Here is a 27,831-nt window from a genome sequence, read left to right on the forward strand (position 1 = left end):
ACGACCACCCGTCAAAGATAGCTAGCGCGGCTTCGAGAGTTAGGTTACGAAATTGTATTATAAAATCATCAGCACCAACCGCCTCCTATCTCATTCCAGTGTTGATCCCCCTTAAAACCGGCAAATCCAAATCAACCGCGCGTGCCATCTGAACATTACACCACGCGTGAAATCCTTCTTCCTGCCATGCTGGCTGCCTGCTCTGTATCTATCAGTCATCACCGCCGTCGTCAGCCCCGTTCCGGAATGCCGAACAGCTCGAACCGGGTGGCGGTGGAAGGGTGCCTGGTGTGAGGACCTTTTTGGCCTCTCCTACGTACAGGTCCTGTCTGATAATCGCTTTGGCACTCTCTCGCGTAACATAAATTTTCTCTCGGTTGCGCGTGCCAATTTCTCATTTTTCTCTGCCTGACCGACAGACCAGCCATCCAGCCACCCAACGAGTCGTGCAATTCGAAGGATTTCCTGACTGCCGTTTGCCAGCCAACTGGAAGCGTGGCACAATAACAGACGGCAGTCTGTGGCACGACGTCGGAACGTTCGCACGCTCTCCCTGGAAGTTGTTGAACCGGGCGCGAAGTTCTACTATACTGAATCATTCTGAGTACAAAACACGTGTGTGAATAACTGTTATCCTCACCACAAGAAAGGACTGGTGAACTGGTGTAAATTGTGGTCACCGCAAGGAAGTACAAACAAGATTTAGTGGTTTCTGTGTGTTACGTTCCAGTGTGACAGAGAAGCTGAATCCTGGGATAAAACATTCTTACAAGGATACTAAATCAACAAAAACAACAACAACAAGAAAAACACATAGCATCGGGCATCGAGTCGGTGTGAAAAAGGTAGATTTTCTTTAATCCTTTATTCCGTTCCGAATACCATCGCTCTGACCCGTCGGTTCAATCCATAAAGAAGAATGGCAAAGCCAGCCAGTAATCCTTCGAACCATAAAAAGAAAATGAGCGTAAAATCATAACCTTTCCGACACCCGTCACTCACATCGTAATCCTTCGGTCCGTCGGTTGGTGGCAGCGCACTTTGTTCAAGTCCCATCCTGTGACCGCGCTGACTGGCTGGCCATATCCGTTCGACCACTTGAAGCAATCAGTCACCGACCGCAACCCGCCCACACGTGCACCTCTGTGTAGTTTCCCGTCCGATTCCACCCACCACCCACACTGTCGGTGTTCTGTCTGTTGCCTTTAGTGGTTACCCTTCTGGGCGTCATTGGTAGCTAGCAGGCAGCTAGCAGTAGTAACTCTTCACATTGACGACGGCAATGACTCGACCCACCAATCTACGCGCGGCAATCCAGTTCAGGCAAAATACATGAAATAAAATTTACAAGTTCATGGTTCGGTTATTTGTCATCTGCTCCTTCTGGTCGGACTCGGTTTCGGTCTGGCCGTGTTCTGATGGGGAATCGTCGTGCCTCGCTGTGAACCGAGAGATTCGGTGCGCCAGCGACCGTCATCGTCAAAGTTTTATTGCGGTGCTATGCTAAAGATTTCGGCGATGGCATGATGATGCGTGATGGGAGTGTGTGCTTGGCGGATACCACATTTCCCCTTCCAATTTACCCCCCGGACCGACAATTGTTCAGGATACGTCGTGTTTGCAGTGATGGCTCTAGCTGGATGTGGGTGGCGTCGACAGCCTTATGCTGTAAGCTAACACCCTGAGCGGAGAATCTTTTTATGGCGCTTCTCACGCTAGTTGGAATTGCGACACGTAATTCTTGATCTTGTCGAAAAGCGGACAATGGTTTCCGCTTCTCTACGGGTGAGCCGCACTGTACCGGGTTTGTCCTCGAGGAATAGGGATGAACTCACTTCCGCCGGTAAGATTGCTAATACAATGGTGGTTGATTCCCGACTGTCGTAGTTAGAAGTTCAAACGTTGCTGATTGGCGCTGAACTTTTTCGATGTCAGACCTTATGTTTGATTGATTTACCAAAACGACAATTATGTAAGCGTTCATTAATTACCTCCAATATTTCGGTTTCCTTAATCTTATGATATAATGAGTTCTCAAGCACAATGTCTGCTAGACTGCACACTAAACTTCATTCGGTAATTCATTTCTCTCTTTGGCGAGTTTTGAGCAGCCGAACTACCGAACTTTTTCATCAGCACAAATAAACGTTAGTTGATAGCGGTACCCTAAGGTTCTACTTACAATCTCAGGAAAACATTCATTGTTAAAAAAAGCAAAAGCAGTTTCCTCGTTAAGAAAAAAAAACACCGGTTTGTTCGGTACATTTTTCTAAACAAACTGATGTTTTTTTCTTGACGATTCATCAAGCAATAGCGGAGGAAACTGCTTTCGCGTTTTTCACCAATGGCTTCTTTTCTGAGATTGTAAGTAAAACGCTGTGATAAAACGTTGTTTATACCGAAAAAATTAGCTACCGAGGCTTGAACAGCTAAATCAGTAATCCATTTTAAGTGTGTAGTTTATAAGCTGGGCATTGACACATAATTAATGAATTCAATTAAGCAACATTTTGTATTAGGTAATAAACTTTGGCTGAATTTTGTATCTAACCTTTTGCAAGTAATTGACACAGTTTATTTGAACCAACCAATTGAAATTGTGAAAATCGTGAAAAAGCTCTAATAATACAAATTAACCTTATAATATTTATTTATCGTTAAGCTGTGAATAACTTAACTTAATTCCATCTGATTATCAAGGTGACGATGCTCCTCCGTCGGTAAAATTCCATTCAATTCGTTTGTAGCTTCACTTCGGAACTATTGTTAAACATTAAATTTTACCTTATTTTTTGTTTGTTTCGATTATAGAGCTGAGCAAATCCAAAAATAGGTAGCAAGTCATCAGGCTTCACATACTGCCATCGGGATGAAAGTTTATCCCCGTTTTCAGTATAACAAACCCTGTTTCGCACGTATGGAGAGACCAATTCGATTCCAGACTGTTTTTTCTAAAGAGCGGATGTATTTTGTCACGCGCTTCTTTCAAATTATTGTACCTCGAAAACTTCACATAAGTTGTATGAAAACAATAAGAAATTCTTGATAAATATACCCTGAAAAAAATCGAATATTTTTTAAGACTGTGCGCGAAGAACTACAACTTTTTGTTAAAATCCTTTAGTGGAGGAGTCGTTAACTACATTGTTAAATACAACCCTGTACGAGAGCATGGTTGTTTTTAACGTTTCGTTATTTTCTAATACTGAAAAAATGTTACCAAAAAGTGCAAGTGGTCCTATACAAAGTTCCTTAATTTCAAATGAATCCGACTTCTGGTTCCAAAATTATAGGATGCACCAAAAAAATAAAAATCATCGCGAAGGCTGAAAGGATTGAAACTAAGGTACCATTTCAAATAAAAGGCCCTAAGGTCTCATACAAGGCTCCTGAATTTCATAAATGCACTAAAAATATTAAAATAATATCACTTACTTTGCTCAAAGAATATTGAACCGATTTTCATAAACTCAAATTCACATGGAAGCATTTTTAGTTCATATAATAACGGGTTTTTTTGTCGTGAATACTTACTTACTTTTTTGTCGTGAATACTTAATACTTACTTTAGGTTTTTTTTTGTACTGAATACTTAATACTTACGACTTACTTTACCTTAGTAAAGTAAGTCGTAAGTATTAAGCCTTTTCAAAATTTACCCTGTAAAAACGTGCTTAATCCACCTAGCAGTGAGATGATACCTTTTTTTTATCAATCCGCATGTGTTTTTTGCATGAATATTCTTCGGTGTTTCAGTTCTCATGACATTATTTCTATGTCCATCGAATTAAGCGGCAATTTGAGATTTTATTCACTCATTACTTTGTAATATCGAGACTGCAAATCGGATCGAATTTGAATCTAAAAGCGTGACAATTGATTCCATGATATGTCGGAGTAAGTTCCACTTAGGGTTTACGGTAATTCAAGGTACTTCCAGGGCCGGTATTCAGGAACTAGCATAACCCAAACCGATTCGTATGGTCATATGACGAATAAATTGCAATAGTTCTGAGTCCAACATTTAAGCTTTTCGGGATTGTCATTTTCTATATCGGTTTGAATTTTGCAAATTCATCATCTTGTAATTCCAGAATCGGAAGTCAGAATTGGATAATATTAATTAATTTTGTCTTTGTAGATCTGGCTTTTCTTTTAGAAAACGATTGAGCTTTGAGAAACGATTCGATACTGGAACCGGAATTCGAAAATCGGTGTAGCCGAAGTCAGATAAATTCACCTGAGTAGCTGTATAGTTTACATTTGTTTCAAAATGTTTGAAAATTAGTATAAACATCTTTGAGAAATCGTAGTGCGTATTAAATCCGAATCGAAAACTGAATACCACTAAAACTGAAATAAGTTTATTTGGTTATCGACTATCCAAATCTGCAAACCCGATAAACCTGATTAATTTATGTGAAATAGACATTTTTATACTAATCATCCTGTATCATCTAAACCGGAAGTTGGATCTGACTGAAAAGCAAGATGTTTTACAGGATCTTAAAACTTTTCATTTGAATTTGAGATCGGTTCAGCCATATACGAGAAAAATGGGTTCACAATTTTATATATCATATATCATCCTGTAGTTTCGGAACCAGAAATCGGATCCAAACATAATTTAGGAACATTGTTTAGGAGCATACGACTTTTCATATGAATCTGAGTTTGTAGAAAACGGTTGAGCTCCGAAAAAAATTAAGTAAAATTATTTGTCACACACGCATTTGCCGATCTCGACGAACTTATTCGAATGGTATATGGTTGTTATGTTCTTCCAGCATTTATTGCTGTAAGTAGTTTAAATCAATATAATTATGGAATTGCTTTCAACTGGAAAATGCTGCCATCATTTGGTTTACCAATGTCATATTCGAACAATTATGTTGCTAAAAACGAACCGTGCTAAAATTGGTCCAAGTAAAATGTCATGAAAAAGAATGCTTTACACAGTCTTTTTGGTATTTAGAAACAATTGTATGTAACAGTATAAAAAATCCTGTTTCACGTTGCTCCCAAGCATTGCTTTGACATACAGCGCTCAAAAGTCCTACTGCTGGAATAGGGTAAAAAGTCGCTTACATAAAAATATCGATATCTCCGTTAAAAATGGACGGATTTTACCAATCTATGGCTTGTTGGCAGGCGCGTAGCCAGAGAAAATATTCGGGGGGGGTTTTAGAACATGGTGATAAATCAACACATGTACAATTTATATCACAATGTTTCCCATGGGTTATAATTTTTTGTTTCGGGGGGGGTTTGAACCCCTAAACCCCCCCCCCCCTGTGTACGCGCCTGCTTGTTGGATAGCTATTACCGTGCGGAATCTAAGCCTGGGAACATATTCTGTTTTCAAGATCAAATGTGACAGATACTGTCAAAAACTGAAAATTTTGACATAAAACTTCGTGTAACTCAAAAAGTAAACATCCGATCTCAAAACCATTCAATAGCGTTCTGGGTCCTTTTATTTGCGACTAGTTTGATCAAAATCGGTCCAGCCATCTCTGAGATCTCGACCTCTTAGTTGACAACACACATACAGACACACACACACACACACCACACACACACACACACACACACACACACACACACACACACACACACACACACACACACACACACACACACACACGGACATTTGCTCAGTTCGTCGAGCTGAATCGATTGGTATATGACACTCGGCCCTCCGGGTCTCGGAAAAATTTTCTAAAGTTTGAGCGAATTATACACCTATTTTTTTATATTTATAAAAAAAGGTAAAAAATGGGTAGAACTGGATCATGAAAGTCTCTTATTGTACTTAACCCAACATATTTTTTTCTCTAGGCTATAGGAAATATGATCAACAATTAGTGATAAACTTAGGTGTATGAAATTACTAGAAATATCGCAAAATTATAGTTTCCTTAAATGCTTGTTATCAACGAGTATAAAGGAGAAATTCGCATGATGCCTGGCGCATTTCTGGTTGAATAGAGATAGATTAATGTACTGTTTGGTACGGTCTATGGGCTGGTGGAATCATCGGTCCTCGGTATTTGAATATGAGGAAGGACGGCGCGTTACCGTGAATGGAAATCGATACAGAACCATGATCAATGAATTTCTGTTGCCAAGTCTTCAAGATATGCATGGGGACGAAATGTGGTTTCAACAGGATGGTGCCACTTGTCATACTGCGGCCGAAACAATCGACTTATTGAAGAACATTTAAACGACAACATTGTTTCGAGAAATGAACCGGCGTACTGGCCTCCGTGATCGTGTGATTTGACGCCACTCGATTATTTTTGTGGGGATACTTCAAGTTATTGGTTTATATGAATAAACCAGGAACCTTTGTGAAAAATAGTCGTGGCGGCCATATGCCCGAAATCATATTTAAATGTTAAATGGCAAGAAATTATCTACCAAAAGAAAAAAAGCTTGGTCATTTCATAATTTGGCATGTGTTTTATTTTAAATTTCAAATCAGCAAGCTCTTAAGAAAATCACCTTTACCACTTTAGATCCCCATACAAGATCTCTAAATTTCATCCGGATCCGATTACCGGTTGCGAAATTACAGGGTGATGTGGTTTATTAAATATAACTAATGTCATCCTTTTTCCTCTACGATGGCTCAACTGACTTCCATCATCTCAGATTCAATTGAGAGGTCTTAAAATGCCATAAGAATGTTTCGATTTTTATTCAGATCCAGCATCCGGTTCCAGAGGTTCAGGGTGCACAGTGTAAAATGTCAATTTCAAGGGACAAATTGGAGAGAAGTAATTTCTAGACAAAACGTAAAGAGTAGTAATTTCAATAGTAGTTATTTCCATAAATAACCATCTGATTAGTAACGAATTCTTTAAATTGGCTGATACATTTCTCTAGTACACAGATCCTGAGACCATATAAAACTCATATAAGATTTTTTTTAAATCAAATTCAAATAAAAGGTTGGTCGGAGCCGAAAGGTGCAGAAAATTCAGAAATTCTTTTAAATTGAGCTCAAAACTGTTTCAGTTTTTTGTTTATAATCGTTGATGGTTGAATGAACAGAATTTCACTATACCGGTATCCCGTTTTCGGTTTACGAAGTCCCGGAAATAGTGAGCAATTTGAAGCTCACTTCATTTTCTCATATATTATTGAATCGATTTAATATGAGAATGTCATCATAACACCACCAGGTGGATTGAAACAAGTTTTAAATATTTTTATTTTGAATTTGACGTAAATTTGATTAGTGTCTTCTCAAAAATTAAAAAGTTCAAGCTAAAACTAATATAAACCCATTTGTCAAACTTTCATTTTTTCATGTAAAATAATCATTTAAGCACCAGAATATGATTCTAGAGCTGAAGAGCAACAGGTTTATCTGTAGTTACTTTTTTTCTTGACTTAACCTTTCTTGATATATTTTGACATGAAATCGTAGGTACGAAGATTATCGTTAAATTACGCCATTCCAACATGTCTATTCATGCAAGAAAAGATATTCTAAATGATATATACAGTTTTCTAACACTTAAAAAACTGTGCACTTGAACAAAAATCTGAATTTCACATCTAAAAATCTCGAGAACGATTACTTCTTGTAAAAAGATTACTCTGAGCGAAATTTATTGCTTATGATCAGTAGAATCATATTCTCGTGTGTAAACGATTATTTTTCATAAAAAAAACGTGAAGCTTTACAAATACCAGAATGTTTCGGCTGTTACTCCTCCTTTGCTGTCAAAGAGGTCGAGATATTAGAGATGGCTAGGCCAATTTTTATCAAACTTCAACAACTAGCGCTATTTTTTATGGTATTTTGAAACGTTTCGATTTCAGTACGGTCCATTTTAGACAACATAATCGTTCTAATATGACATAGTATGATTTTAAAGAGGGCAATATTTTCGAATACGAAACATTTTTTCAACTTGATGGGTTTAAACTGTAAACTATAGTTTTTTTGTTTCGATTATATAGGTTTTAACCTTAAGGTCATTCGCCTCTTCTGAGCCTATGTGCGGGATTGGGAATCGAACCCAGGTGGGCTCGTGAAAGGCACCGACTTACCCATTACGGTATACCCGTCCCCTAAACTATAGTTGTTGGGAGAACAGAATTTCATACACTCAATTTAATTTTTATTCGACTTTTTTCGCACGGTTCTTCAATATATCATTATTGGTAACATCTTAAAGCTATGATCAATAACCATAATTGTTGAATCAAAATACCATGTTAAACATTGTTGGTATAAAAAAACCGTGACAATAATCGTGTTGTTTTCAGAAACCGCGCAATCTTTTTCCGAAACTATGCGAATTTTTTGTAATTTTTCTCGTAACAACACGAACTTTTTTCGAGATTTATTTTAAATAATACGGATTTATCGTGCTCGGTATGTATTTCCAGAGTAAAAATGGAGATGGGTGTACTATTTGATGTTTGATAATATGTTCTGCGTTCACAAAATTTCTTGGGAGGTGTAAAAATGTTCAGTCACTAAATGTATCTGAAAAATATGGCAATGTATAAATTGCAAAAAATTAGTAGCATACCATAAGACATGAAACATTCCAGAATTTACTCAACTGTTTGATTTTGATAACATCACATTTATTGAATCTTTGTAATTCATTTGAAACCGTATGACACAATTGGACATTGATATAATCTCACTGTTAGGTGGATGAGGCACGTATTTGAGAAGAAACAAACAAAATTTACATCAAATGTTGATATTAAAAACAAGTTTAAAACAAAAATATAGTAAACAATTTAAAGTTGCCTTTAATAAAAAAATTTACAATTACACTTTTTGGTCACCACTACTATTTCCCTATCACGTCCCACTTTTGCTATTAGAAAAAATGAAACTTTCACTTGACGTAAGTTCAAGCATGCCGAAACATTTGGGTTTTGACAGAGTACATGTTTAACATGTACGAAAAAAATATTGCGTCTGTTTCGATGTCAACTTCAGCTAATTTAGCTGTGAAGTTATTGATATGATTCATTTTTACTTACTTTGAGATGTAAATTCAAGTGAATTGCGACGCTCCTTTTATGTGCATCTATTAAAAAGTAAATTTACATGATTTTGCAAAGTGTTTAAGTATAACAATTGTTACAATACAGATATGTATTTCGTTATCTCTAGTGTATCAAGTGAAAGAGTACTGTCGTGCCACTGAAAAAGTATAATTAAATTGTGACTAAATTGTGTAATTTTAAATAAATTTTACTAACTGCTGTAAATACAAATTAAAGATTTAATTGAATTTTATCAGTTAATTTTCGGATTTTTGGAAAAGTATTACAATTTTTTTTTCTTCAGTGTTCATTTTTATAGTGTTCCTATCGATTCCCTACAAATTATTTGATTCAACTACAAGCTAAACACAGAAAAGATGGTCAAAATTTATCGCCGTGGATTTTTGAGGTCAGTTGAGAAAATGTTTAGGAGTAATCACAAAAATTAAGATCATCAAGCGTATACGAATCTCCAACTCAATGTAAAAAAATGTAACTCAATAACTTTCAGTAGGAAAAATGAAACTATACCTATAAACATACATCTAGGAAATCAACTTGTAGAAAAATGTAAAATTGTAAGAGATTTAGGCGTAATCTTAGACTCCAAGCTCACTTTTGTGGAACACTACAATACCATAATCAATAAAGCTAATAGCATGCTGGGCTTTATTAAACGCTTCAGTCATAACTTTCAGGACCCATACACAATTAAATTATTATACACTACATATGTCAGACCTATTTTGGAATATTGCAGCCTAGTATGGAATCCATACAATATTATTCACGAAGAACGCATCGAATCTATTCAAAAACAATTTCTTTTATATGCACTTCGTAAATTAAACTGGACAGCATTTCCTCTACCATCATATGAAGCACGCTGCATGCTCATCAATATTCAAACACTTAAAGAACGCCGCGACTTTGCAATGCTTTATTTTATCAGCGACATTATTTCTCAACGCATTCAATCAGCTCCATTATTATCGCAATTAAATTTTTATATACCTAGCCGTCAATTACGTTCCAGGAAATTATTTTTAGAAAAACAAGCTAGAACAAATTATGCAAAATTCAGTCCAGTCAATCGAATAATGCGCCATTACAATCAATACTGTGAACATCTTGACCTTACTATGTCTAAAAATCAAATAAAATCTCAGCTTTGTCGTAGAAATAATGCGTAGTATGTAAGTGAACATTGTAAACAATTTATATGTAGTCTACATTTGCTTGACGAAATAAATAAATAAATAAATAGAATCCCATACACTGAAGTCACCTGACGAAGACATGAAGAGAAGAAAATAACATCACAACAAAGATCAGACCTTCACCAACTCCACATGTAATACCGATTGAAAATGTGTGAGGGAATATGAAGCACCAAATCGCGGGAAAACCAATGAACGATTTACTGGAAAGTAGACCTCTCACGGTACAATCGTCGATCATGTCGCAGGAAAGAATCGAAATAAACGCGTGCACTTTCTTTTGACACAGACTGTATTCCAAAGATCGTAATGATATAAAATTTCTCATATAACTTAAATCTTCCTCCCAGCTAGGTTTTGGGTCACCAAACGGATTTTAATATGCCATACACCTCCAAAGCATCTATAATGATTGTCGGTTGAAATTATTAGATGAAATGGCGCTTCCAGCAAAATGACCCTTTTGTCAAGCTGAGCTCCTGTAAAATGTCTTGTTCGACTAAACAACTTTCGACCTCTCGTTGAAAATCATTATATCTGAACAATCAGAAATGAAATGACTGGTCAAACTTATACCACAGACTAACAGACAAGACACTCAAATTAGATTCTTCGATCATTTTAACAATCATTTCGAATATTCCTTTAGTTAGGACAGTACTCGCATATGTCATGATGTCGCCACGTTACCCAATAAAAAACATCCTGTCTGTCATCTAGACTGTGTTTATTTTTTTCATTTACCAACAGAGCTGCCATTCATACAGAATTACCTGTAATGTATTGATTTGTATATGTCCATGCGAATTTCATGCAGGATACAGATTTAAGACATATTGCCAAAACTATATACATATTTGTGCCTACTTCTCATCCTCCAACGCAATACAAAATCGAACCCGTTTTGTTACAATATTTACTTGCTTCTGGTCTACCGCCACTTAATTTCGGGTGAAAATTACCAACACAATAAAAAATAATTTAGATGAGCAAAGTTGAGAAAAATAAATGGTTGCCTTCCAACATCGCTAAAAAAGTTAAATATATTATCAACGTAATCCAATAATTTATTGTGACAATTCATTTTCAAATATTATGATGAAATCAGGCATCCCTGCATGCAGCAGATCGATGTTGACAAACGAGGGGAAACCAACTAGTAAAAAAACTTTTACATAACACAAGAGGTGTACCGATAGTAAATAGTTCGCGCAGGTGGAACTAGTGCTCCACGAAAAATTATTTGTATAAGAATTTACTCATACTGTCATGGCTGTTAGTCTGTGCATTACATTCCAAACGTAACATGTGTTCGGGAAGTTTTTGGAGTATTTGCTATATACGCCATTAGAAACAAAAACATTCTTCTTCTTCTTTCTGTTTGGCGTCACCTCACTTGAGATGACGTGTGGCTACGTCGAGTCGCCAAAGTACGGATAAAAATTCTTTCTTTCTCGCGAAATACACACCGTACTGACACGATTCAATGTGCTCACCCCTTGAGAGATTCACAGGAAGTAGAAAAACAAAAACATCAAATCGAAAGTTTTTCATAGTGGTATTTATTTTTATTCATGAACTACCAAAAAAAATACATTTAGGGTATATTCATAAGTGTTCTAGTTTTAGATGCATAACCTTTGTTTTTTTTTAAATTTAAATTTGGAAATTATAACAAAAAAAACAGACTAGCAGCCCCAGCAGTGAACTAAAAGAGTGAATTCGATTTTCTCAGAGATCGCTCATCCAATTTTAACAGGCTTAGGTGATTTTAGATATACCGGATCTTTGTCTCCGGTTCCAGAAGTACCGGAAAAGTGCTGGTGTGCTCCAAAACTAAAAACAGACAAATCAGAAACGGCTGGACCGATCAAACTCATATTTAAATGAAAAGTATTATCTTTTCATAAGTTAATGTAGAATTCCGGCTTCCGGTTCCAAAAGTATATGGAATTGTAACATGACAAGTAGAGCGACCCGAACAGATGCACATAACGAAATCATAACACAAGTATATCAACAGTTGATACGTATAACAATTTGTGTTATTTTGAGATGTTTAACAAATGAAAACAGTTCAAAGTTAAAATTTATGATTACAATATAATAACAAAATCAGTTATATTTTATTTTCATTTGCAAGACTCATGATGAAGTTCATTAATTGAAAAAAAAATGAGTTCTTCCGTTGCTTTATATCGAAAAATAATGATCTGAATTTCAAAAAACTAAAAGAAGAAATCAGATCACTACATAAATTATTCATTTAATAAAAAAATCATTCAACAATTTTGGATTGAAACGATGCTGAAAGTTAGCTGTGATATAGTTTTTCTGTGTTGAATTTGCCATCTAATTTTTTACAACTATTGTTATAATTTTCTGCTTTCGGACTTCTGTAGTTATATCAAATTCAATAAAAGTTGTGATTGTATCATCGTTCCAAAATCTGTTACGAATTTGTTCCCGCTAGAGTCTTTTTTGTTATGATTTTTGTTGTTTTAACAGCTTACCAGCCAAAAATATTTTATAATTTGTTACAAAATATTACTGAAATAACTTACTCCAGTTGTTATAATTTTGTTATTACCATCTTATCGGGGATGATGCAAAAAAAAACGTTCTCAAAATTGTTTCAATTCATAGGTTATGCTGGTTGCTGGGCAAACGAACCGATTCCAGCTCCCGATTCCGGAAGTACCGGAAGTAGTGGTCAAAAACTCAAAAGCGGAACTCTCTTCATTTTCTCAAAGACAGCTGAGTCGATTTTCTCGAACTTAAACTCCAATAAAAGTCTTTAAAAAAAGACTGCTTTTGACTTTTGTTCCGATTTGACTTCCGGTTCCGGGACAACAAGGTGAGATGTGTATAAAAATTCATACCGGATTCCAATTAACTTAGGTCACAACTATTAAAAATTTGAAAAGCTATGCTAGTGTAAAAATTTGAAAAGCTATGCTAGTGTATGCTCAAACGAACTTTTTTGTTCTAATTCAATATTCAAAGAAAAGTTTTTGAAGAATTCTTTAGTAATATTAATGAAAACCTGATTTATATAAGAAATACATCATAGCACCACTAGGTGGATTAAAACAGTTTTTTAGTGTCACATCTTAGCTGCCTACATTTTCTTGTTAGACATTATTTTCATACAATTACCAGTATTCGAGATACTACAACGATTTGAAGAAAATGTGAGCAAAAAAACATTCAGCATTTTGAAAAATCAATCTTGAGTCGAAATTGTCTCTCCATCCATACTAAAGGAGAGGGCAAAGTTTGATCTAAGGAGTGTATCGAAAATAAGCTTTCCACAAATTTTTCTTTCAAATTATGATAAAAAACGATATTTTATTCAAACTTAAAAATTAATCCTTTATTGTACAAAATTAAACTTGAGTATAATGAAAACCGGATGAAATTTAAGTTATTCCTTCACGAGTTTTGGCACTTTTGATTGAACGCTCTTCATCAAGTTCCGGACAAATATTGCATCGCATTTTTTGGACGCTTGAGCCCAAATTTTTTTGAACTCCTGCGTGTTTCCAGCTGCCTTACCAGTCTTCTTTAAGACCCTCTTCATGATTGCCCAAGAACGTTCGATGGGTCGAAGCTGAGGGCAATTTGGTGGATTGATATTTTTTTCAGCGAAATTTATACCCTTTTCCGCAAGCCAATTGAGAGTGGTTTTGGCATAGTGAGCCGACGCTAAATCCGGCCAAAACAATGGAAGTGTACTATGATTCTTATATGAAGGCAGCAATCTCTTCTGGAGACACTCAGATCGATAGATTTCTGCATTTATAGTTCCTGTAGTGTAAAAATGGTTGACTACAAACCACAGGAACATATTGCTTGCCATACCAGCACCTTTCGACCGAATTTCTCCACTTGAATCGTCTTGTACGCATCGCTCACATCGACTCACACGACAGTAAAGTATTGTGGACCTGGAAGGGTTTTTGAGTCCTCCTTTACATAAGTCTCATCGTCCATCGAAACGCATGCATCCGGACACTGCAAAAGACGCGAATACAATTTCCGGGCCCTTGTTGCTGCTCGCTTCTTCTGTTCTACACTTTGTTTCGAGATTTTCTGCTTCTTGTAGGTGATTTCGCCTCTTGGTACGCTGGACCATTCGTGATTTCGCCTCTTAGTACGCTGGATCATTCCGACACTCGTTCCTACTTTTTTGGCCAAATCACGTATTGACATTGATTTGTTCTTCATGATTAGAGGTACCACGTTCTGTGTCCAGAACCTTTTTTTTTACTTCCTTTTCAATACGCGACATTCTGAAAACGCAGAATTTCAACCGCACAAACAAGTAAACAAACGAAAGCTGACAGCCAAACGCACAGCATGCTGTGATGTGAGCATTAAAACCATCACAAATACATGCGTACAACACAAATGTATGTAGAGGTTATTTTCGATACACTCCTTATATCGGATCTTAACTTTTCCACCTGTTTTGTTGTTTATTTCTGGAATAATTTCGGAGTAAAATGTCTATCACAGGTATTTGAAGCCTTCCATTATCATATTACTAAACCCAATTGATCGAAAAGTCGTCACTTCAACAAAAAAAATGTTTCGAAGCATGGGTTTTTCCACAAACCTTACAAGGCAAGTAATTATTCGATGCTGTTTTGATTTATTAAAACAAACCATTTTTGCATCTCCTAGATTTGTGCTAGTTTATTTCGTTCCGGAAGATTTAAATCGTAATCTGCCACTTCTGATCGTCCTACCAGAGATCAGCAGTTGTACATAAATAATATTATGATACAGTCATTTATACCATAACTCGATTCTTGCGATTCCAATAACAAGTAGGTTTAATAAGGACTTTAATCAATTAAGCTTGATGTTCAGAGAAAAAACGGCTGAAAATCACTCCGTAAGCAGGCTGATTTCAATTTTCTCCGCTCTACTTTCTTCGTGAATGGATATAACCTTGTTCTTCAAAACACATTGAAGCTATCTGGAACACGTCTTTTGATCGGAAATCTACACTGAAAACTTCTTCAATTCAAACTTGATATGAGAATGAATTAATTCGTTCAGTCAGGTGCGGTGGAATTCATTCTACTTTTCGGTAGTTAGAAAGCAGGGTTACCTTTGTTCTTCGAGTTAGAAACGGTTTTCATAGTCGCTAGGTATCAACAACATTTCTATGAATAAAGATTCAACACGAGAGTTAATGTTCCAAACAAATATTCCAATGGAACTGTTTTACGATGAAAGTAGATCTAGTGAATGTTTAGTCGGCTTGAAATATTTTCATGAATTACTTTAAAAGTATTTTACATATTTCGAGGTAATTTTCGTAAAAAAGTACAAAACAATTTTAATCCTCTGCCACCAAATGTTCAAATAGTATAGCGTTTGCGAAAAATTACGAATGTTTAATACGAGTACAAAATGAGTGATTTGTATTAGCTCGATATTCTGGTTCTCTTATCAAGTAATGATGTTGCTTGTATATTCACGTATTAGTTTTTATTGTAGCTAATAAACTAACCAGAAAAACTTTGATGTTAAAAAAAACAAACTAAGATCAAAATATTACGAAAGCTAGTTGATCTTAGTTCTGCTTGTTAATAATTTAACACTAAGCAGCAACGATAATGAAATTGGAAGGCCCTTTTTATATTACTAACATGTAAAAAAACAGCTCTAATTTATCCGATTCTGTCGTTCTGACAGACATACCAAAAGCAATGGAAAATTTGTCATAATTATATGCGTCTAGAAATAAAAACGAAAATTGCAGTCGAAAACACCAGCCAGGATCAGAGAACCATTGGCAGCACGCGTACCGTATAATTTCCACCGGCGATAACACAGTTACCTACCTACCACAGTGACCGCCCGGCACGAAACAGCACCAGTAGCGGCAGTCAACGAAGAAAAATGACAAATAGGTGCCTTTCTGGTTGGAAAAACTCCTGCGGCAATTTTCGTTTCCCTTTCCACACCTCGCTTTTTTCAATCGACGAGTGGAACGCCCGTCCACGCCTCGACACCACGGATAGAATGCACGTGTACATGTATAAGCTGTGCGGTGTAACAACTTGGTGTACCAACCAACAGCCAGAACCCAGAACGCAGTCAGACAGACAAACCTACGAAGGCAAAACACCAGTGAGTGGAATCGCTGGTGAGGAATAGGGCACCGGGGCCAACGAAAAATTGTGGAAGGAAAAAAATACATGATTTACCGTCATCGAGTGAGCATTTGAAATTCGGCGACAACACTATTTAGGATTCTCATAATAACTTATAAATGCCTCGACTGTACAAACGATGGTAGATATATGATTCAGTGAAGTATAAACCTTCAACTGCTATACTATTTTTCGTCTAACAAATTATTTTTTTTCGCACCGTTGTGCCAGTCTTTACCAACGTGCCGAACAAAAACGTTGTTTTCGGTTTATACTGGCCGATTCAGATATGTTGATTTTTGGGTTAGCCTATGTTTGTGCTTAGGGCACATAACCGTTTTAAATTTTCTGTACGTTTCGTTAACTTTAAGTCTGCTTAGCGGTTCAAATTGTACTGTTTAAATTTTGTGCAGTAAGCAGTTCAATTTGAACTGCTCTGCACCGACGAGTCTAAGACGAAACGTAAAGAAAATTATTTCTTTTAGTCAATTGAAATCAAAAAGGCGTCTGGATAATGTAACAGATGTAACTGGAGGAATGCGAATAAAACCGACGTACTTCTCTCACACTTCCGAATATAAATATTAGTTGATTGAGTGAATTTTGTAACTTTTACGGATCCTTTGGGAACATTTCAGTGGTTCTAGAAAGAACCATTAATTTATCTACAACAGAATCAAAATTCTGAACCAGGATTCGGGAATCGAAACTAAATTCAAAATTTAAATTCGAAATATAGAACAGACTCAAAGTTCAGTTGCACAGTTTTGGTTCGGAACCCAGAATTCAGGTCATGAATTTAGTATTAGAATAATAAAACTGAGCTCAAAACCTACTTTCTGCTTCTTGTAGGTGATTTCGCCTCTTGGTACGCTGGACCATTCGTGATTTCGCCTCTTAGTACGCTGGATCATTCCGACACTCGTTCCTACTTTTTTGGCCAAATCACGTATTGACATTGATTTGTTCTTCATGATTAGAGGTACCACGTTCTGTGTCCAGAACCTTTTTTTTTACTTCCTTTTCAATACGCGACATTCTGAAAACGCAGAATTTCAACCGCACAAACAAGTAAACAAACGAAAGCTGACAGCCAAACGCACAGCATGCTGTGATGTGAGCATTAAAACCATCACAAATACATGCGTACAACACAAATGTATGTAGAGGTTATTTTCGATACACTCCTTATATCGGATCTTAACTTTTCCACCTGTTTTGTTGTTTATTTCTGGAATAATTTCGGAGTAAAATGTCTATCACAGGTATTTGAAGCCTTCCATTATCATATTACTAAACCCAATTGATCGAAAAGTCGTCACTTCAACAAAAAAAATGTTTCGAAGCATGGGTTTTTCCACAAACCTTACAAGGCAAGTAATTATTCGATGCTGTTTTGATTTATTAAAACAAACCATTTTTGCATCTCCTAGATTTGTGCTAGTTTATTTCGTTCCGGAAGATTTAAATCGTAATCTGCCACTTCTGATCGTCCTACCAGAGATCAGCAGTTGTACATAAATAATATTATGATACAGTCATTTATACCATAACTCGATTCTTGCGATTCCAATAACAAGTAGGTTTAATAAGGACTTTAATCAATTAAGCTTGATGTTCAGAGAAAAAACGGCTGAAAATCACTCCGTAAGCAGGCTGATTTCAATTTTCTCCGCTCTACTTTCTTCGTGAATGGATATAACCTTGTTCTTCAAAACACATTGAAGCTATCTGGAACACGTCTTTTGATCGGAAATCTACACTGAAAACTTCTTCAATTCAAACTTGATATGAGAATGAATTAATTCGTTCAGTCAGGTGCGGTGGAATTCATTCTACTTTTCGGTAGTTAGAAAGCAGGGTTACCTTTGTTCTTCGAGTTAGAAACGGTTTTCATAGTCGCTAGGTATCAACAACATTTCTATGAATAAAGATTCAACACGAGAGTTAATGTTCCAAACAAATATTCCAATGGAACTGTTTTACGATGAAAGTAGATCTAGTGAATGTTTAGTCGGCTTGAAATATTTTCATGAATTACTTTAAAAGTATTTTACATATTTCGAGGTAATTTTCGTAAAAAAGTACAAAACAATTTTAATCCTCTGCCACCAAATGTTCAAATAGTATAGCGTTTGCGAAAAATTACGAATGTTTAATACGAGTACAAAATGAGTGATTTGTATTAGCTCGATATTCTGGTTCTCTTATCAAGTAATGATGTTGCTTGTATATTCACGTATTAGTTTTTATTGTAGCTAATAAACTAACCAGAAAAACTTTGATGTTAAAAAAAACAAACTAAGATCAAAATATTACGAAAGCTAGTTGATCTTAGTTCTGCTTGTTAATAATTTAACACTAAGCAGCAACGATAATGAAATTGGAAGGCCCTTTTTATATTACTAACATGTAAAAAAACAGCTCTAATTTATCCGATTCTGTCGTTCTGACAGACATACCAAAAGCAATGGAAAATTTGTCATAATTATATGCGTCTAGAAATAAAAACGAAAATTGCAGTCGAAAACACCAGCCAGGATCAGAGAACCATTGGCAGCACGCGTACCGTATAATTTCCACCGGCGATAACACAGTTACCTACCTACCACAGTGACCGCCCGGCACGAAACAGCACCAGTAGCGGCAGTCAACGAAGAAAAATGACAAATAGGTGCCTTTCTGGTTGGAAAAACTCCTGCGGCAATTTTCGTTTCCCTTTCCACACCTCGCTTTTTTCAATCGACGAGTGGAACGCCCGTCCACGCCTCGACACCACGGATAGAATGCACGTGTACATGTATAAGCTGTGCGGTGTAACAACTTGGTGTACCAACCAACAGCCAGAACCCAGAACGCAGTCAGACAGACAAACCTACGAAGGCAAAACACCAGTGAGTGGAATCGCTGGTGAGGAATAGGGCACCGGGGCCAACGAAAAATTGTGGAAGGAAAAAAATACATGATTTACCGTCATCGAGTGAGCATTTGAAATTCGGCGACAACACTATTTAGGATTCTCATAATAACTTATAAATGCCTCGACTGTACAAACGATGGTAGATATATGATTCAGTGAAGTATAAACCTTCAACTGCTATACTATTTTTCGTCTAACAAATTATTTTTTTTCGCACCGTTGTGCCAGTCTTTACCAACGTGCCGAACAAAAACGTTGTTTTCGGTTTATACTGGCCGATTCAGATATGTTGATTTTTGGGTTAGCCTATGTTTGTGCTTAGGGCACATAACCGTTTTAAATTTTCTGTACGTTTCGTTAACTTTAAGTCTGCTTAGCGGTTCAAATTGTACTGTTTAAATTTTGTGCAGTAAGCAGTTCAATTTGAACTGCTCTGCACCGACGAGTCTAAGACGAAACGTAAAGAAAATTATTTCTTTTAGTCAATTGAAATCAAAAAGGCGTCTGGATAATGTAACAGATGTAACTGGAGGAATGCGAATAAAACCGACGTACTTCTCTCACACTTCCGAATATAAATATTAGTTGATTGAGTGAATTTTGTAACTTTTACGGATCCTTTGGGAACATTTCAGTGGTTCTAGAAAGAACCATTAATTTATCTACAACAGAATCAAAATTCTGAACCAGGATTCGGGAATCGAAACTAAATTCAAAATTTAAATTCGAAATATAGAACAGACTCAAAGTTCAGTTGCACAGTTTTGGTTCGGAACCCAGAATTCAGGTCATGAATTTAGTATTAGAATAATAAAACTGAGCTCAAAACCTACTTTCGAATTAGGTTCAGAACTTTAGTTCCGAACCTGAACTGAATTCAGTTCAAAAATCTAGTTCAAGAATCCAAGTTCCGGATTTTTTTTCCAGCATGCTGTTTCTGAATTCTAGAAATAAATTCTAAAACTGAACTCAGAATTCAAATTCAAATTCCGAACATATATTAAAGAACTAGATTAAGTTCTAAAATCTAGTTAAGAAAGCAATTCTCGAATCTAGAATAAGCATTCAGTCATAGTTTCAATTTCTGAACCTGTAATCTGAAACTAAATTTGGAAAACAACTCGAAACCTGAAATTGAGTAGTGAATTCAGGTGGACCAGAATCCAGATTCTGAAATCAGGTCCGAAATTCAGTTTTTAAGTTTTGTTTCAGAGTTCAGTTCCCGAATTCAGATCCAATATTCAGAAGCTGAATGCAATGACTAATAATCTGTTGTTTATTCTGATGGTTGAGAAAGCACCTGTTCAACACGTCGCCGAAAAGCAAATGAGAGGCGCTGAAATGCATTCCACGGAGCAGTTTTTTGAGTCGACCGAATAAGAAAAAGTTGCTGGGAGCCAAATCAGGTGAATTCGGTGGTTGCTGAATGGTATTCATTTTGTTTTTTTCCCAATGTTCACGGATAACGATGACATTGTGTGACGGTGGGTTATCGTGGTGCAAAATCTACGAGTTATTTGCCAACAAATCTGATCTTTTTCGACGAATTGTTTCACGCAAACGTGTCATAACGCCCAAATAATACTCACTGTTGACAGTTTGGCCTTGTCGAAGGAATTCATGATACACAACATCCTTGTAATCAATGAAATCTGTGAGCTTCGGCTTCTGTTTCGACTGAAAACTTTCTCTCTTCACCAGTCACAGGCTCACGGCCACTTCTGCAACGTTCGTGTCACTGATGAACGACTGTTTGCTCCAGAGTATCGTTTCCGAAACACTCTTCTAACATTTGCAATGTCGTTGCACCATTGAAACCATTTTTAATGCAAAATTTAATGCAAAGTCATTGTTGCAAATTCAATTCCATTTTGAAAATTGTACAAAATCGGGGACACACACAGTGTAACTTTTACAAATGTATTAAGCTGAAAATTTGATAGAATATCAATGGCAAAATCTAATCGGGTGACTGAGAGCGCCACACGGTGGCGATTCCAGGAACTTTTTGTTACAGGTAGTATTTGCATGACTACCTCAAAACCGTCGTCGGGGGTACGAGAAAGGCCATCACATGTTTGATGACCACATGAGTTTTCCTCATTGTTTAAAAAACAATGAGAAAACCGATTTTTTTAGTTTTTTCATGGTTACCGCAAACTGTTGAAAACATAGTTATGAATTGTTGATCACAGTTTTGATGACATGGATAAGGAATTATTTTTTTGCTTTAAGTACAACTCGAGATGTTCACGATTAAGTTCTACCTAATGTTGCACATATTCTTCGTGTAACTAGTTCATTCATCCATCTTCAGTGCGAACATTCCTATATTACTCACACTCGCCTCGAATAACGTTCAACTATTCAGTCCCCTAAAAGAGAGAAGGATGAAAATGAACAAGCAATAATCGTGGAGAACACGAATCTACTAATACAGTTTTCGTTGCTGGCATACATCGTGCATGTTCGTTTTATACATTCGTTCATTTCAAGGATGGCTTTCATTGTATCAAAGAACGATCACTGGCAACTCTTCAACGATTGAATCAGTGCCATCAAAGAGAGACGGAAATCATCGAAACAACAAAAACCCGGCATGGCTCATTCAACATAGAATCGACACCAGTGCGAGAGCGAATTTCTCTCGATGACATTTCTGAGAATCAAAGGTTAGCACGCTGCTGTGGGGATCTTCTCTGAAGCAACAAGCGGTCGCTTATTCTCGTTTCGCGATCCGATTCTATACAGGCAGTTGATAATTGCTATAGAATCATTTTACTATTGCTGCTTATTCTAACTATGTGCATATAAACTTTGTATAAGTTGTGTCTACGAAAATGTCTGTGAATGCTCCACACAAGGGTTTTGAAATATTGCAACCTAGTATGAGAAACATCAAGTTGAACCATCGATTCGATTTTCTGCGATAATTGTCAACTTGCGATTCTCTCTTGGGAAATTCCACACAGCAACGATCATTATCAGACTGTAATTTTTTTTAAGGGCGTGAAATACTCTGAGTATGAAGTGGAGCGAAGAAATGTAGCAAAATTCATGCATTGAGAGACTCGAGTTCTTGTAGCATCTTCTACCGGATTGAAAATGTTGTATACAATATAGATAGCAATATAGCAGCTTCTGTCAAATTTTCGGCAATCACCAACACTGGTTCATTTGCTTTACTCCTCGAATTAGTTCGAATAGCGTCACGATGATTGTTGGATTCCATTCTTTGCGAAGCATTCTTCATCTAATAAATTTTCGTTAATTAAGATTAGGAAATACCCTTGGCATCTTAGAGCTTAAGCAGTGTGCCTAAAAATATATATTATACTATTGAATAAAAAAAAATCTAATAAATTTGTCATATCTCGTGAGGTAGCGGCAATGGGGGAGTGCCGGGATATGATTCATCACACACACACACATAATACTATGGTACTGATACTAAGGAAAACGTCTTAATTTCCTTGTTTCAAAGACAGCACGAACGATCATCGCGAAGTAGGTTTTGACGATGATCGCTGCATGAATATTCGTTCCACATTCGCGTTAAGTCATTCGGGGGTTTGTTCAATGCAAATAAAAACTGTGTAGAAAAAGCGTTCATGCCAGCACCGATGTAGCATCGGCTTCGTTCGTTCCCGAATATACGAACAAGTCCGAATACCAGAGCGGTTATCGAACAAAGGCGAGGGAAAACGAACGATGATCGTTGACGTTCGATATTCGAGCAATATTGGTTCTACCTATTCTTCCACCGAGCAAATTTGGAAAAGGCGCCCCGTAGTAAAAAAAAAACTACTACTATGCAAACTTTGTATTTCTCAAGTAATCTACATTGTATATTCATCAGAACAATATTTTGCTTCCTGGTGATTTAAAAGATATGAAAACAATAGTCATAAATTACGAATGTGTGTTAATGGGAAATAATGAAAAATAAAATTCAATCTAGTAATTCAGAACATGTTGAATGTTTCACTCCTGGGTGAATTTTCAAAACTTCACACTTCGAAAGCAAAAGCAAAAGTTGCAAAAGATATTCAAGATTTGATTTGCTAATAACTTTTACTCTTTTTAATTTTTTTCAATTCTCTCACTGAACGAATTGAAAAAGATGTCCATAACTCGTTTATTTCGTAAACGTTGTAAAAATAGTGAAAAATTAGGAACAAATACAAAATATAAAAATTAATGAATTATAAATATATCCTTTTGCGCGCTTACTAGCTTTAGTCTATGCAAAGACATCATATTAACAAGATATCCAGCTCTCATCTTTCCCGAACAAATAATTGGCAACATCCTTTTTTGCGAGCATGGTGCCCTCAGGCGAGTCTGCATCGAATCTCGTACATAGAAGTATGGGGGAGAGAAATGTCAAATTCGTGCGCGCCAAAACAGCAGCACTGCGCACCCATACAATTGACATGATATGTTGAATGTGATGCCGTGCGATGGCGTTGCTGAACTGAAGATTGAGATCGCTCCAAGCTGACAGGGTCTGGTATATGATAATCCATGAGACACATCGGGTGCGCGGAGCGCCATCTACGTCAAGAGAATGAAACTACACCCAGTGTTATTCAAAAGGTCCTTCACACCGTATTGCTCTTTTCCTCCAATTGGTAAAATACAGCGAATCACTCAACAAAGTACGACCTCAAACAGGGCTGCCGGCTGGCATGAGAGAAGCCCCTGCTGATGACCTAAAGAAAGAACTAAAGCAGTGTTAAATTATTTTAAAGCAATGAATCTGTTCGACAACATTTGGTTTGTAGAAAATGAATTAAACTTATATTTTTTGCGACGGACCTTAATGACAAAAGTTAAGTTAGTTAAGTTAGTCTCTTTTTGCGCGGGGGATACGCACCGCGTAAAAAGAACCGCGCAAAAAAACCGCGTAACTTCGGAAATCCGCGTAAAAAAAACTTCCAAACTAAAGAAATAAAAAGTTTGATGCCAAATATCTTAGAAATGCATGAAACGTCCAGATCTGGTGCAATAAAAAAAAATTTTTTTTTGTGAAAATCGACTTTGGGACATAGAAAAATTTTGAGAATCGAAATTTTTTGTTTATGCCGAAAAAAACCGCTCAACCTTGGAAATCCGCGTAACTTTGGAAATCCGCGTAAAAAGAAACCGCATTAAAAAAACCGCGTAAAAAGAGACCCCAGTGTATGTAAAACAATTTTTTGCATTTGGCACACAATAAGTTTAAGCTTTTATTGTATAGTCTGTGTTCTGTGAAAGTTTCATTCAAATATGTTTATTTGGTAAAGAACGAAATGATATACATGCAAAATTGACGAAAAATTCCATATGATAACAACTTTCAGAAATTTTTTTCATTGGTTTTTTTTTAAAGTCATCATATTTATCAAATAGGGTAACGATACCCCCATTCATTTCAGCTCCAGTAGCTATCTCATATACGAAAACCATTAGGTAGAGTGAAATCTGCTGTCGCTGTTCGATAGATTCACTTTAAGACTAAGATGAACTTAGGTACATTCGCTTCGGGGTTTCGCGTCGCTAGGGGAAAAAATTAAAATATTACCTTTTTCATGATCGTAAACACGTCTACGGAAACTTAAAACCTATCTTTACCATATTCTCCAATGAACTATTAGGTGTACAACTTTGCTTCCGCCGTTTTTTCCAAAATTTAAAGCTTTATTGCGAAAAAGTGCTTAGAGATGTATGTTATGATTCAAAGTATTGTCCGTCGCTAGCGACAACTTTCTCCCATCTTTCCGGAAATTGTCGGATTCCGGCTCGAAAAAAGGAGTCCTTTTTTGACGCTATCCATGAAGCAATCCATTTTTCCAACTCTTCGAAGGATTGAAAATATTGATCTGCCAGGCCGTGTGCCATCAAACGGAATAGGTGGAAGTCAGAAAGGGCGACATCTGGAGAATACGGCGTGTGGGGCAAGACTTCCCATTTCAGCGTTTCCAGGTACTTTTTGACCACTTTTGCGACGTGAGGCCGAGCATTGTCGTGTTGAAGGATGACATTGTCATGTCGCTCTTGATACTGTGGCCGCTTTTCTTTTAGCGCGCGTCTAAGGTGCATCTGTTGCGTTCAGTAGCGATCTCCTGTGATGGTTTCAACCGGTTTTAAGAGCTCGTAGTAAATTGTTATTCATCTCTGAAGGTTTTTTCTCTTCCACCATCATGTTTGTCTTCGACATCGAAATCACCATTTTTAAAGCGTTGAAACCACTCCCGACACGTTTTTTTACTCAGAGCAGCATCACCTTAAGTTTCTGAAAGCATTCGATACGGTTCAGTTGCGTTTTTTTCGAATTGTAACAGAAAAGTAAAACTTCCCGCAAATGTCGAGAATTGGGCACATAAACAGACATTTTCGAGCGTGAATAATACAAAAACAAGAACAACTGTCACTGAAACGGCGATGACAATTCGTTAGGCACTGTACACACTCACTTTAAAGGCATTATCATCTATGTATTTTGACCAGCCTCAGCCGGTACAGCCACCTATCGGAAAACGGCGGAAGCAAAGTTGTACACCTGATATTACAATAATTATGTTGCCTAGGAGCATGAAAACCTCTAAATGGTCCTGTTCCGTTCCTAATACGGTAAGGTAAAGTAAGATAATAGTACGCAGTAATACACAAGTATGTACACAATTAATTTCTCGTACTACTCGAATACTTCGTTTGGGTCGAAAAACTGTTACTAAACCAAGAGACCCGTGATTCTATTATAAACAAATATAAAGTTTATTTTCTAATGTAAATTTTATGTTTACGTTTGTCGTATTGATATGAAATTAACAGGGAGGTTTCTTTGTAGCCGAATGAAGTTAATAGTGCCAAATCTCAATTTTTATTGCAAGTAAATATTGGTAAATTGATATGTACCGCGCACTATTACTCATCTTTCTCTTATAACAGTATTAATGCGCAATTTTCGAACTTATTTTCTCCGATATTGCTAGATTCTGATTTTATCACAATTTGTTGATTGAAAGTCGAGTAATCGGCAAAATAACATAGCGACCTAACTGATGAGATTACTGTTAGTACAATAGCCTTAGAATTAAATTATAGATTTGCCGAATTTTGACACTAACACAAATAGTTTTGAAATCTGCGAACAAAACTCATAATTTAGGAAATTAATCTCAAAACCGCAAACAATATTCTATAATCGCAAACCGCGGAAACGAGTTTTTTTGCTGTTTCATATTTCTTTATGGCAATCTGTATGTTTAAAGTATTGTTATTGATAATTATTTCTATTTATTATTTTTGAAATTATGATTACTTTAATAACTATTTGTTTTTTTTTTTTTGTTTAATACAGTTGACACAGTGAATATTTTCATGTGGTAAAATTTACGCCATGAAACGGTAATCATCCCCAATCCTCTGCACGAGTCACATAGCAGAAGAGCCAACGCCACATTTGCCTGGCAGTGGGCGTTGGTGGCGACGGTAGTAGTGGTGGTGATGGTGATGTGACGGGAGGTACTGGATAGTTATAGGCGTCCTGCTGTGCTGTATGTCGAGTATTCTTCGTTTTCCCAACCAACGTCCTCGACCTCCCCTGCTTTAACTTCCCAACAGACTTTCCTGTGTCTGTCACAGGTGGTGGTTTTGGTTCTTTTTTTCCATTTCCACACCGGAGTGGGAAATGGGGTTTCGGAATCCGCCCGCAGAACAGTAGCAACTGGCAGGCAGGCGGCACGCGAACAACAGCGAGCAAGAGTGAAATATGCGGTGCCGTAAATCAGAGAAGCGAACCGAAAGGAAGAGCGGTTTGGCGCCACTTCCTCTGCACGCTGCTTTGTCGCCCTACTCCCAAGCTTCGGGAAAGGAGGGTGCTTTTGGGAAAGTTTGTGGAATTCTGGCATACTGGTGAATTGTGTGACGCTGTAGTCAGCAGTCAGTGGGGTCGAACCGGAAAGGTCACGGTGGAAGGCGGTAATGGTTACGTTTGGTTTGGATTGGCATGGCGCGTGCACGAAAACGATTACCAGGAATGTGCCGAGAGCCGGCGACGACGACGACGACGACGACTACGACGTCAACTGCCAATGTTGTTTGAGGCGCAGTGAGTGGGTGGGCAGACCCCGAACGAACGTCTAAATGGGTAGGTTAGTTGGTCCTATGGGGGTTTTGGTGAACAGTGGCAGCAGCACGAGGTGATGATTCAGATAAGTGGCAGCGTGGCGTGCGTGCGTGCAAACCAGAGTCAACTGCGAGTGAGCGAATCATAATGCTTTCCACCGGTTGTTTTTGATGGTTGGTCGGGTCGGGTGGCATCACGCCTGGTGTGGCGATGATGATGGCAATGATGGTGGTGTCGTTTGAGGGTGGTATATTTTTTATGCATGACACCTCGCTCGCGCACATTTTTTATTCTTTGGTGAACCTTTGGCACTGGCTTCCACGGTAGGACAAATGTGAATGCACGCCACAGACGGTTATCGTGTGAATAGAG

The 27,831-nt window shown here is 37.1% G+C and overlaps 1 protein-coding gene across 1 annotated transcript in view; it reads left to right on the forward strand.

Annotated features, from left to right (window-relative positions):
- Positions 1 to 491: 491 nt before the first annotated feature.
- Positions 492 to 27,831, forward strand: part of LOC131427359 (uncharacterized) — a 38,273-nt gene continuing 10,933 nt past the window's right edge. Inside the window, exon 1 of the mRNA XM_058590479.1 lies at positions 492 to 845. The gene's annotated coding sequence lies outside the window, so the exon portion shown is untranslated. The remainder of the gene's footprint in view (positions 846 to 27,831) is intronic.

Source organism: Malaya genurostris, chromosome 2 (genome assembly GCF_030247185.1).
Source record: "Malaya genurostris strain Urasoe2022 chromosome 2, Malgen_1.1, whole genome shotgun sequence".
Classification (NCBI taxonomy): Eukaryota; Metazoa; Arthropoda; class Insecta; order Diptera; family Culicidae; genus Malaya; species Malaya genurostris.